Source organism: Gavialis gangeticus, unplaced genomic scaffold (genome assembly GCF_001723915.1).
Source record: "Gavialis gangeticus isolate Ggan-Ray unplaced genomic scaffold, GavGan_comp1, whole genome shotgun sequence".
NCBI classification, from domain to species: domain Eukaryota; kingdom Metazoa; phylum Chordata; order Crocodylia; family Gavialidae; genus Gavialis; species Gavialis gangeticus.
The window spans coordinates 26,073,246-26,086,910 of NW_017728995.1; the positions used below are offsets into that span (position 1 = coordinate 26,073,246).

At 40.8% G+C, this 13,665-nt stretch overlaps 1 long non-coding RNA gene across 1 annotated transcript in view; it reads left to right on the forward strand.

Moving 5' to 3' along the window:
* LOC109288020 overlaps positions 1 to 13,665 on the forward strand; it is a 468,804-nt gene that overhangs the window by 324,701 nt on the left and 130,438 nt on the right. Inside the window, exon 2 of the long non-coding RNA XR_002095047.1 lies at positions 4,078 to 4,169. This is a non-coding gene — a long non-coding RNA (uncharacterized LOC109288020). The remainder of the gene's footprint in view (positions 1 to 4,077; positions 4,170 to 13,665) is intronic.

The window sequence follows — 13,665 nt, forward strand, 5'->3', positions numbered from 1 at the left end:
AGCATTAATGGAGGGCAGGGGATCTCCCTCACCCGGACCTCCCTGTCCCGTAGCGGGCATGGGCGTCCCATGGGACTGATGAAAAACCGACGCAAAGTACCCATTTAATAGGTTGGCTTTTTCCTGGGCGTCAGTTGTCAGTTGCCCCATCTGGTTCAGCAGGGGTCCAATGTTGCCCTTGCTTTTCCTCCGGCTCCCCACATATCTGAAAAAGGACTTTTTATTGTCCTTGAAGCTCAAAGCTAGTTGGAGTTCAGTTGCAGCCTTGGCTTTCCTGGTTTGCTCCCTGCAGGACCAGACCAGTGCAGGTTGGGAGGGATCTCAGGAGGTCATCTAGTCCAACCCCCTGATCAAAGCAGGACCATCCCCAACTATATCCCCCCAGCCAAGGCTTTGTCTAGCCGGGTCTTAAACCTCCAAGGATGGAGATTCCACCACCAATCTGGGTAACCCTCTGCTGGACTCTCTCCAATTTGCCAACATCCTTTCTGGAGTAGGGGGCCCAAAATTGAACATAGGACTCCAGATGTGGCCTCACCAGTGCTGAACAGAGGGGAAGAATCACTTCCTTCGATCTGCTGGCAGTGCTCTTACCAATGCAGCCCGGGATGCCATTAGTCTTCTTGGCAACAAGGGCACACTGCTGGCTCATATCCAACTTGTCCACTGTCACCCCCAGGTCCTTTTCTGCAGAGCAGCTGCCCAACCAATCACCCCCAGCCTGCACTGGTGCATGGGATTGTTCTGTCCTAAGTGCACGTGACCTTATTGAACCTCATGAGATTGCTTTTGGGCCAGTCCCCCAGTTTGCTGAGGTCTCTCTGAATCCTACCCTCCAGCATATCTACTACTCCCCCCAGCTTGGTATCATCCACAGACCTGCTGAGGGAGCACTCTCTCCCATCTTCCAGGTCATTGCTAAATTCATTTCCCTGTAACAGGCTTTCTGTGTGACTGTGCAAGTCATTTAGAGATAAATTGTGACCCTTATACAAGTCTGAGGGTCCCATTGCTAAAGCCTAAAGCTCCCGTTGATGCTGAACAGGCCAAGAATATTTCTGAATCTTGTCCCTGCATTTGTAGGCAGTAATTCCTTACTGAAAAAGGGTAAAAAACATAAATGCATTAAAGATTTTGAGGTATTGAGAGATGAGAGACATACAAACCTATACGAATGAGGGTCATGCAAGCACCTATGGCAGGTAAGTAATCTTAATCCTTAGAAAGTTTTACAAATATTAATGCTTCTTATATGAACATTTTTCTAATGTAAAGTAGATGTAACTCTGTTTAATAATGGGTCTTTGCATGGTGCATCTCTCATTTTACTCCATTCTCTCTAACCCCTTTCTCAGACTAACATTAACCAACTCTCTATCCTTTGCCCTGCCTCTTCTCACCTCATTCCCTCTCCTGTTGTCTTTCACTTTCCCACAATCTCCTACTTAAGAGGTATAACCAGTTAACCACATCTTGAATGTAACAGCTATCGGGTGTCTTACTTTCTTTTCTTCAGACGTCAAGTAGCAACTTGTGGCGTAGGACTGATGCTGATCCATAGCAGATGGATTTTTTACTTTACTTTACAAAGTGTATGGATGATTCCTACATATCTCCAGTTCAGCAGTGGTTTTGGTGCTGATAGTCCTTGTGAATAAAATACAGAACTAGAGATTAGAAGAGTTTTTAAAGCATGTGCTGGCTATCTCAAACAGTGCGTATATATTTGAGCAGTGTCTCCCCCCTGTACCCAGGGGAGCAGGTAAGGTCATAACAAATAGAAAAGGTGGCTGGTATTGGTCAGCACTAGACACCTTCCATTTAGTTTAGTTCCTTATTCAACAGCTGTATGCAGGCAACATCCATTGAAAGCAATAGGAGTTTTACCAGAGCAGCAGTGCTGTGAGCAGACCATTGTGAAAGGGGGAGTGCATTATTCCCTCTAATGGCTCTTTGCTGCTTATAACTAACTCACTGATGAAAGATTCTGTGGACTAGTGCAATCCACGTCTCCTTTCTGTCTTCAAGTGACCCATATATAGAAGAAATTGGAGTCAACAGAGGAGGATAAAAACACTGAAGTTTTCAGTAGAAGGACGGGATTTTATTGCTATGGTACTTTAGAACCCACTGCTGAAGACTCACTTATATATTGTCTGGCATCTTAATGGGTTGTATTTGCAGAAAGCAGGCCTAGCATTCATCCATGCTGCTTCTCCTGCTAGCTGAAGTAGATTGATAAGTAGATTGTTATGCATAACACCTAAATACTTCGGTGACAGTGCCTTAACACTAATCAAGGCAAATGAACTATAATATGTAGTGGTAGCCTCACCCCTCTTTCACTTGCACTAAAATGTGAGGGGTGCTGGATTCCTCCCTCATTCTACACACCCAAGTCATCCTGCTCCTTCTTCCTCCACCACATCTTGTTTTTTGCCTTCTCATGTGATCCCTACAGCCAAAATCCTTACTCAGGCCCTTATCATTTTCTCCTGCCCAATATTCGTGTGGCCCCTACCAATTCATGCAAAAAACTGCTTTTCAGATCACTTAGATGTGGTTGGATCAGACCCCATCTTTGAGTCCCTCTGCTGACACTCCCTCTCCCACATCAAGTCTAAGTTTCTCCGCAACGTATTCAAAGTCCTACATTAGCTGTCTCCTCCCGTTACCTGCTCTCATCCTGTTTCATGCCCCGTCCTCTGCTTCCTCTCCTTCACAACCTTTCGTTAGCTTTCCACGCTCACCTGTGTGGCTTTTCCACACCCCCTCCATCCGACGAATGGACACATTTAAAAATCTCCTTCTCTCTCTGCATTCAAGTTGCTCGCAAAGACCTGTTTCTGCTCTGAAGCCAATGGGAAATGATAGAGATACTGTGTTACTATAATCTTATTACCAAATGTAGGCAATCACTGTCCTGCTCGCTCTTTGAACCTCTCTTGCTCTATATGTTGCACTCCTCCATACTGGTTCCTTATCTTTCCGTGGTGAGCTCTGCGAGGGAGGGACTGTGCTTTTTCACGTTGAGAGTTGCCTAGAACGTAGCATTGCTTGTTCTGCCAGAACCACAGCAAAGATAATAGTGTTTTTGCACAGCAAGACTAAGATCCCCTTGTTGTTTTTTCTAATTGTTTGTTTGGCATGTGGGAACCTGATTTGTTATTTCACTCGTCTTTCCACTCCAGCTGCAATCTTTGCCTGAGACTAAATCTACTTTCCTGCTTGAAAAGGGATGGAGGAAACTGTCCTGTCTAAATGCACTTGACATTACAGAGTTCACTATTTAGCATTTCTATGCCTCACCATGGTACCTTTTCACCTGGCTGACAAATGGAGAACCTTGATGTACTTGCTGATTAGGGCTGTTCTGTAGGCGGGGATGAATGCTGATTTTACATTTTAAATACGAGCAAATTGGAACATTTTGGGGGGAAGTCCCCCTAAATGTAGCAAGCTGATTTCTCAAAAGAGTCACTGAGTGGAAAAGAGGCTTTAGAAATTGGCTGTACATGCTGTAATTATGAATCTTACCCTTATTAGTACTTTAGAAACTATTTTTTATTACTCTGTTGAACTACTGTGCCATTGATTCTTCAGTGTTTATCCTAGTGAATAGGAGTTGTTCACTGTGCATGGCAGCTTGCTTTTAATCACAGTGCAGGGGAGTGTAACAATATGGTTAAACAAACACAAAAGGCTAAAAATTAAGCAGATTTTGAATTACAAAATTATTTAAATGTTCTTCTCTGTAATCGAGGTGCTGTATTGCTGTCTAATGAAATTATAGTGCTGCTTAATAACATTACCAAACTGCATGCAAAAAAATATTTGTACACAAGGTGGTGATGTTAGCAACCAACTTTGGGTTTTTTTATTATTCTTAACAACTCACAATAAATAACAACATATTGTTTTCTCTCTGAGATCTCCTAAGCTAACTTTGGGCATTCATTAAAAGCCTGAGATCAGAGTTATCAGAAAGAAAATCTGTGAATTGAAGGTCTTCCTAGTGCACACAGATATCAATGAAAAATAAGTGTTGAGCTTAAAAAAAATCTTCATATCTTTCAGGGTTTCTCAATTTCCTCTGGCATAATTGCACTTTGCGAAGAAGCATAGAAAACTACAAATAGAGTGGTGGAAAACGCCTGTATCAAAAAAAGGTAGGTAACACAACCTTCTATTAAAGATATCTTTCATATTTAAAATACTTCTCATTTTAACTGATTTAAAAATAGCAGCAGCTAAGATTTGCTGCCTAGAAGGGAAAGTGTCTCTTTTTGAACTGACATAGAACAAGTATCACACTAAAACCAAGGAAAGGGGTAATAAATAATGACAACAGATGTTTGTAAACCTTGTGCTCCTATGTTCACTGTTTCCATGTGTTTTCTTGTCTTGATGTGCTGTCAGCATCCTCTCACCTGGGACTAGTGATATCTTATCAAAGCCTAAGCAGTTCCTCTTCGCAACAGGCAGATAATAGTGCCTTTCAATTTATCATACTAGAAGTCTAAAAGAACCATGGGAACGATTGGTCAGGTGACAGTTTGATGGACAGCTTGACAGCCCTTAAAGCATCATGGGAAATGGTTGTCACCTGAATTTTCAGAGAAACTGGGGAGATAACCTTCAGCATGACAGGAAAAACAAAAATCTGAATATTTGTGTAGGGTTTGGTAACAGCCGTAATGCTCACTTAAGTGATAATGCATATGAATTTAGATTATTTGCAGTGGTGTAATCTGAGCCGGGGTCTGTGAGTTCTGTTGATAGCTTTAGCTTCTTTCGAACACTTTTATCAAACGAGTATTTTGCAAACAGTGGTGACATAAGGGGTTTTATTTCAATAAATGACTGGTTGCTTTTTTTTTCATCAAACTTCTGCGTAATACAATCCGTGTTATATGCTGAATGAAGTCAGATCAAAAGCATAATTGCAAAAAGGTGAATAGTCTTTTTAGAACGAAAGGAATGCAGCTCCGGGGGAAAGTACCTTGGGTTTTGTTCTCACTTGTTCTGGCTGCTTGTGACCAAGAAAACAGGAGTGCCTGCTGTAAAACAAACTCACCTCTTGATTTTTAGCGCACCTCTCCTGATTTTTAATAAGCACAACTCTTGCCAGGGTCGCCGTGGGCTGGTGCTGTATGCTGCTGTTGAGATTATAAGTAATCGGGCCACATATTTACCTGGCTGGGAGAATATGCTACTCAGAGAACAAGACTTGAGGCCCATGGAAAGGGAAGAGTGTGAAAGCTAGCAATGCTGTTAGCATTGGTCTGCTTAGGCTAGGGATGTGGTGGTGTTTTCAAGGGCAGTGAGTCTGGAACCTCTCAAAAGGACGTTTTAAGAAGAGGGTAGGTTATGCTGGAAGGAGACAGATGACATAAATGTTCAGCAGTAGCTTTTTATCTTGGGAGTCTGGATTTTAAAATATTGACTCAGTGATGGATGAATTTGGATGTCTCGTGTTGTCTCCCAAGAAGCACTTAAATGGCACACCGATGGCGAATGTCAGGGTGGGGTGCTCCGGCATCCAGTCCTAAGCTCGAACTTGTTTGAGTCAGTCTCTCACTTTTCATTTTAAAAACTGAGCTGATGCTCTAGAACATCGCACATTTTGGTCTGCCTCTCTCTGTTTTCCCTTCAGTCCAAAGAAAATACTGCAAAAATCAACTGCCTTTGTCTCCACGTCCATCCCTGTTTCAAACATGTTCTCTGTCTTTGTTCACCTTCACTTTTCAGAGTCCTGCACAACTTATCTCCTGCATCTCTTGCCTTTCTTTTTTCCCTGTACTTCCCCATTACCATTTTCTCTCCAGCTTCAGGTCTTTGTTCTAAAAACATACCTTTTCCAGCGATGCTTATAAACCATGACTCCCCACATAAAGTACAACCAAAATTAAACCATTCCTTTCCCCTGTCTTCTTTCTTTCTCCCTCCTGGCTACATATGGTAGCTGGTAAATTAACTAAATAGCAACCTCCATAGCACTAAATGGATGTGCACATATAACTATATTAATTGTGCTGTGTTATCCTTCCTCCCCTCCTTCATTGCAAATTCTGAGTTCTCCATTGTAAGAGTTTATAGTCCAAAGTAAGAATCCTCCCATTAGAAATTTCCCAATGCAATTTGGAGAATATTTGACTTTCATAATGCTATGCAAGCCTATTTTTAGTTAAATCACCAACCATTATGTGTCATCCAGCTATTTTTTTTTCTTGGTTCCTAGCATACGTATAATTTGTAAACAGGATTTTATCCATAAAATTAACGTTCTTCATAGGCTAAAGCCAACAAATTACTGGATTTACATATTAAACTAGTAATTTAGGGCTTGAGTCTGGTTTTTAGGCTCGTGTGCTCGTGCATATATGTGCATGTGTGTACATACACATACATCCACAGAGATGCATCTCTCTATTCCCCCATGGACTTTTACTATAGCAAGGTAAAAGACATTTGCACACTGTTTCTGCTTCGAGAAATCCAGAATACCCAAAGATACCAATAGTACACTGGCTGTGGGCAGGACTTGGCAGATGGTGCATTTGGATGCGGATTTGTCAAGATGAAAATGGAGAGAGTCTCTCTTTAGGCTTTCACAGCTTGCTGTGCAAGCACTATTGTTCCAGTCAGCTGTGAGTTGCATCAGTCTACAGTCGATTTAAAAAAAAAGGGGGGGGGGGGGCTCCTCTCTTGTGTCCCGAGGTCCTCTTTGTTGGTTCCTTCTGTCATACAGTCCACCCTGTGACTCAACTCCTCACTCCTACCCTCCATTTTGAGGATTACTTTTAGGTATTGATCCAATACACCCTTCTAGCAGATGAAATCCCAGTTCTGGCAATCTTAGTATTTGGTATGAATTGCAGGGTTCAACCTGTTCTAAACAGATTAGTTTTCCCTTTTGTGCACCAGTTTCTGAAATCATCGTTGAAGTTTCCCTCCCACGCCCCCCCCCACCGTATCCTCTGCTATTTTTTCTCTATCTATACAAATTTAAGATTTCATATGTGTATCTGGAGCATCTACGGAACTCAAATTGTTACTTAAAGTTTTTTTTCCAATGGCATTTTTGCAAACAAATAATGTGGTTGTAAGAGAACTAATCAGTATTTGAGCTGACAAGCAGCCAAACAAAAAAGATATTTAGAAGAGGCCCCTGATTTCCCTAATGACAGGATATACCCATCAAATAAACTCAGTAACAGCTGCTCTATTGTGTTAATGATTTTAAGATGTCTTTACTGTCTTAAAAGTTTTTTTTTATTATTATTTATTTACTTTTTTCTAGAGCAGAGATAAATTCTTAATATATCTTCTTGGGAGGGGAAGGGGGGGAGAGGAATGAACAGGTATACCAACTATAGGGTGCTTTCAGTGACTGTAAATGATCAAATTGTTTAATTTTAAAGCTTGGCCTTAAGGGGTGATCACAGAATACAATTAGTTCATAGAAATGTTTTTTCAGATGAAGAAAAAAAAAAAAGAAAGAGCTAAAAGGCTTTTACCAAATGCCACCGAAAGAATTGGTGTCCGTCTGGAGTAGCATCGGAAGTCATCTGTGCTAGTTGAATGGTGGAACCCAAAGTTGGAGTTAATTTACTGCGCCCTAATACCAGGGCACATGTAGACAGTGATGCTTTACTGTGGAGCTAATTAGCCAACTCTGCAGTAATGCGCATGTGTAGGTGCACCCAATGTGGACAAATGATCAAACCTGACCGGTCAAATGGAGGAGGGAGGGAGCTTAATGTACATCGCCTGTTTTGTGTCGTCTCATTAAATTAAGCCCATTTCATTCATGGGCAACTGCTTCAATATAGTTTCCATTTACCATGGGATGGGAGTGGACACATACAATACTAGAGTAGCTGTTTTAGATCTTCCTCTGTCTCCCCCACACATTAACTCAGTACCATTTGTCCAATGTCTCCATATCTTGTATTGGTGGTAATGAGAATAGCACCACAGCATAGTGTCAAGTCTTGATTTTACTCTACTCTTATAAAGACGGGGATGTGTTTTGTGTGATCCTGTTTTAGTTACTTCTTTTTTCATTGGGACGGAAGGTAGTGCCATGAGAAAAGATGTTAAGGAAGCAGAGAATACAGTAACATACGGGGATGGAGGTCGAACAGATCTGAGAGAAGAAAGAAATAAAATGGAGAGAAAGGAAAATCAAAAGGAAGAGTGATTAAGAGAGTGGGACAGAAGACAAAGTATGAACAAATACTAGTGAAAAAGTGAAACAGAAAAGTTGTATTTTATAAATGCTCTGACTGCTCTTATCTCCATGTATCAAACTATCATCAGAGGAGTATATAAGCAATATTATTACGTAGCTTATTCTCATTCTGCTTCTCACTAGGGGAGAATTGCAGTGCAGTGCTGTGTTTTAGTACTGCTTTAAATATACTTACTACTATCTGTTTGTTAGAGAAGGCAAGATTAATGAAGGTTACCTAATACTTGAGAGGAAACAGCGAGGAGGTCTTATGGGATTTTGTTCCACAGTTTCAGCATAACCTCCTGTGAATGCTTTCTCCTGCACAGACAAGCTATGCCTTTATTATAGAAAGCTCTATTGTGTCAGCCCTGGTTTCCATCCTGCATTTTTAGCCAATTTTTTTTTTAGATATGTTGGCTTTCCATGGCATTGAGTGCCCTAGAGATAAGGACTGAGACCTTGAACTTCATTACTCTGTGAGGAGCTGTATAAAATACAGAGGACAGTGTAAAGTCCTCATGGTAGCCAGTACTGCTGAGAGGACAGGCCACAACTTTCTGTAAACTAGTATAAGCTTCCTAATGGCTAATGCATTAATGCCCAGGTGTCTTGCTTTGCTTCCATTCAAATGGAAGACAAGATGCAGATAAGTGAAGCCACTGTTTGTGCCAGTCTGGGCTGGAACCTTTTAGCCACTTTTAGGTGGTAGAAAGCATTGCATGGATATATGGTGACAGGAGAACTTGACAACATCAAGAAACCTCAAAGCACTCAAACTACGCATGAACTTCATTGATGATGGGTGTGTTCCCTCAGTCAAAGGAGAATGAGCCATGGATGCAAATTCTGTAAAGCACCTTCCTCAGTTTGCCAGCATTTTTTTTCGGTTTGGTTTGCTTCAGCTTCAGCTGGCTGTTCTTCATTCTTGAACTGATCTTACTCAGGCTTTGAATCAGTTTATTGGCTATGGCCTGGTGCTGAAGAATAGAGCTGTGTGTCATCTGTATGTTTCTGGCATTTGAATCCATGTCATCTCATTGCTTTACCTAGTTGGATGGTGGGTACTAGAACAGGTAAAAGAATTGGTCATTGTAGGGTTGCACAAGTCAAGGGTTTAATACCAGAGGTGCAGTTTCCCATCACTGTTGTATGAGTTTGTTCCTGCGGAAAGAACTTGAACCATTGTAGTTTATTTATCCTTAACAACTTTTCTGGACAGAATAACATTTGGCTGGCAGTACCAAATGTTTCAGAGAGGTCCAGGAAGATGGGAATGGATTCAGCACCCCATCTGTTGGCAGGACTTTATCTATCCATGACATTAAAAGTGCCTCTGCCCTGGCCTGAATCCAGATTGGGCTGCATGTAACACATTGTGTCAGGTAGATGAGGTTGTAGTTGGTTTCTGGGTGGCTTCCCCATGGAACAGAAAGTTTGATGCTAGAACTCAAGTACCCAGGGTGAGTTTCTTCAATGGCAGGTACATTAGTGAGTGTTTAGAAGAACAAGGGAAGAGTCCTTTCCTGAAAGAGGTCGTGAATATCATCAGTTACTCATGGCTCATATACCAGCCTGGAAGAACTTGGGAAAGATTTCCAGGTCTTGGGTGGACTCCTTTAGTGTATCCAGTACTTTCTAAGGACAGAATGTATTGAACTTGAAAAGAAATATAGGCAGGCTGTGGGTTGAATGGTATTGAGCAAATGGATGCATCCTGATTGAGAAGCCTTCTTGAATGTCCATGATCTTTCAGGAAAGCAAGATGGTAGTTGTCTGAAGTGCTTGGGCCTCAGTTCTCTTGCAAACTGTAGGAGCTTAGGATTGATGAAGCAATATGCCACCAAGAATAGCTCCTTGCAGCAGAATTTGGCAGATTCAGTGAAGGTTGAAACAAAGGGCTCCTGTAGATGTGCAGTGAGGCTACTCCAACCTGCTGTAAATCCAGTGCGTTAGATCAGACTCGATTAATAGAGTCTGTTGGAGAGCAGAAATTAATGTGCTCCAGCAGCCTTCAGCATCACGTGTATCAGTGTCCCCACACTGAAAAACGGCAGCAGCGCACTTTAAACTAAAGCTCATTCAATGAGCTTCAGTTCAAAACACCCTGCTGCCATTTTTCAGCATGGGGATGCTGATACATGTGACACTCAGGTGCTTTTAATTAGCAGGGTTTGCTGATTAAAGCACCCCCTGCCTCTTGGGCATGTGTATAAATGCTCAAGAAGTCTCATGATCTATAACAGTCATAGCACAAACTTGTTGAAACAAAACGTTTCTCCCTTTTTGTTTCTTTCATTGTTCCCTGTTAATGGTCATCGAGTTTCTGCTCCTCTCTCTTCCCTGGTTTCATAGTTGTTAGGGGCTGGAAGGGACCTTACAAATCATCAGGTCTAGCCTCCCTTGCAGAACAGCAGAGAATGAAAATCTGCGTGTGAGGAATAGGAAGGGAGCAGTTGTTTGGAGGCACTGATAGTCAAGCTTAGCATACAATTGTGGTCAGTCACTCCTTTTCCTGGGGATGGAGTGCTGCTGACCTGTGACATATGCTGGAATTAAGACAGTTTAAGAGTCCTCATAGCCAAATTAGGGCTATGGCTTTCTTGTGGCCTAGCAGTGGTAAGAGCCTTAACCTGGTGATGGTTTGTCTGAGACAGTTTTAAATATTGACAAGCTAACCAGAGCTGACTTGTGAAAGTCCTGGAACAGCAAGTGAGGAGATGGGTTTTGTGACTTGTGTATCTGCTTCCTCGTCAAAATTTATGCTGGATTCTTCCAAGGTAACAAGTTTCAGATATTTCACTACCCTCAAACTGACAAAATATCAGTTAAATCCTTTTATGAACCCTTTAGTGTTTAGTCTATAAATTAGCCTAAAATCTATCTTAGCTTTTCCTCTGGTTTCTGTTGCTAGATGACCGAATTTATGTTAACCAAAGGCATTTGCTTTGGATGCGATGTTCTAATAAAGGACAAACTTACTGCCACCAGCCAAGTCTGTGATGAAAAGTAAATTTGGTGCTTTGTTGCTGACAAAGTTGTGTATAATTTGTTGCTTATGGATGGTACTTTCTTTGCTCACTGTCACCTTTAGTTCAGGCTTTGTGCTGCCTTCTTCACGTCCAGGTTGTAGGAGTCGGCCTTGTGCAATGCTTAAGCAATACATGTCTGGTATCTGGTTGCTTACATCAGTCTTGTTTTCCCGTACGGCTCTTCCAATTTGGACTTAGCTAGGTAACCTACTAGGGATGCTCTAAGTGGAGGAATCTACTTAGTCAAATGCTGGAAAGAAGTGATATGGAGTCTTTTTTGGCACTATGACCTGTATGAGTCCTAGGAATGGGCAGAAATGGAACAGTCCAGTCTTTTCCTGGCAGTGACTGTCCTTGGAGGATGGTAGTTTAACAATGGCCATAAGCAATAGTGACAGTAATACTAAATGCAGTCAAGTTCAGTAGAGGCATGGGGCATGACTTATTCATTTATACATGAACTATAATAATAGGTCGTCAGATATTCATTTCCTTGAACTAAGCTGTGATTTATTCATTTATATATGAATTATAATAATAATTCATCAGATATTCATTTCCTTGAACTAAGCTGTTTGTGTTGTCATGATATCCTTGCTTCACTTCCCTGGTTCTGGGGAGATGCAAGAGAGGCAGATAGCAATTACTGCTAAGTAGTACATCTGGTTAAAATATAACATATCCTCTTGATGATAAGATGGCCTTGAAGGCTGGAGGAACAGGGCTCATGGTCCCTTCCTCTGAAGAGGAACAAACCCAGTTTGTAGTGGTGGTTCCTAGTATTAGCTTTTCCAGAACCTGGCATTTGTTTGCTGCAAATGTTGGATGAAAGTTACTCTTATAGCATCAGTTTTGCTGCTTCTGTCATGCTGAGCTACCTTCTAAAAATGAAGAATGGCTTGGAAAATGTCAAGATAGGAGCTGAATTTAAACATAGGAAAGAGTCAAGTGAAAAAATGCACAGCCATCCATTTGATGTCATAACCTGGGATAAACATATATACAATATGTTGGGGGTATTTTTTGTATGGTGCCCACAGCCATCAGGAGAAGGGCCCAAATCTGCTAGGTGCTCTACAATGTTTGGATCCGATTGTGAACAACATTTGAAACCCTGATTGTTTTCATTGTCTTTAATTGTTAGATGCGACCTAGATGTTTAATTACTAGCATTTCAACATCAGGAAAAAGAAACACCGACAGTTTGATATTCATCTGTGTTAAGCTAACTTCATACCACTCTGGTCACGGAAGTGGACTTTAAGAAGGCCTTTTGCACAGCCAGAGTGATGTAAACGTGTCTTAGTACAAATGGAAGCTCCCCTGAGAGACCTTTGATCACTTTAAAAATATGACTGGAGACTCCTCAAACTCTACGTGGTAAGAGGTTTATCCATTTTACACGTGCGTGAATTTAAGAATAAAGAGTTTCAGTGACGTCTGTGGCAGATCTGAGGATAGAATATAGAAGTTGTGGCTTCCTGTCTTTTCTTGTTAGCACCCATAGATCTTCCTTCTTATAGTATATTTTCTTTTAATTTGTACATATTTTGGGTGATCTTAGCTGCACTGATTTCAGTGGCACTAGTCCAGACTCGCACTTCTTTTACAGAGATTGGATTTATTTTATGAATGTGTCTGAAGTACTGTTTATACCTGCAACATTTATTGCCATTCAGTGCAAATGGTGTATACAAATATTTAGCATGATCGATGTGGTGTTCCCATGATTAACTAGTTTAAGATTATTCTGTACCTTTTTTTTTTTTTTTTTTGCTAATACAGTATGTTGCATATTTGATTGTAAGCTGTTTCACATCTGTGGCTGAATGATAGAAGCTAAAGCTGATATGGATTTTCTATTTTCCATATCATTGTAAACTCTTTAGTTCTGTAAAAGATCTGCTTTAAATAAATAAATGTATCCTGACTAATCCTCTTTGAATAAGTGGAAAGCATTTAATCCCATGATTCTATAAATCCAGGGTGGCTGTCAAATTGTATGTTTATTTTTCTGTATTATCTAAATCAGTTTGTATCAGATCTTTCACTGACAACAACAGTTTATTATTTGGATTAAATGACTTATGATCTATAACCCTTCATTTAAGAGCCTTTTGCAGCACCTTTAAGTTTTACAAACTGTTACTTTCATCATCTGCATTTTATTAGTTCTTTATATAGAAATATTTAATGTTCACACTGCTTTTTTTTTTTTTAATCAAATGCTAACACTGACTCCTTCCAGACCTGGAAATCAACCTATTTTTGTTTGTGTCACCAAAAGGCTGAATTCATTTATCAGTTTGCAGTTAAAAAAAAAGATGATTCATGAACTTCATTTTGAAATTTTAAAAAGTGGTTAATTAATTGAACAGCAGCTGGGGGGGGGGGGGG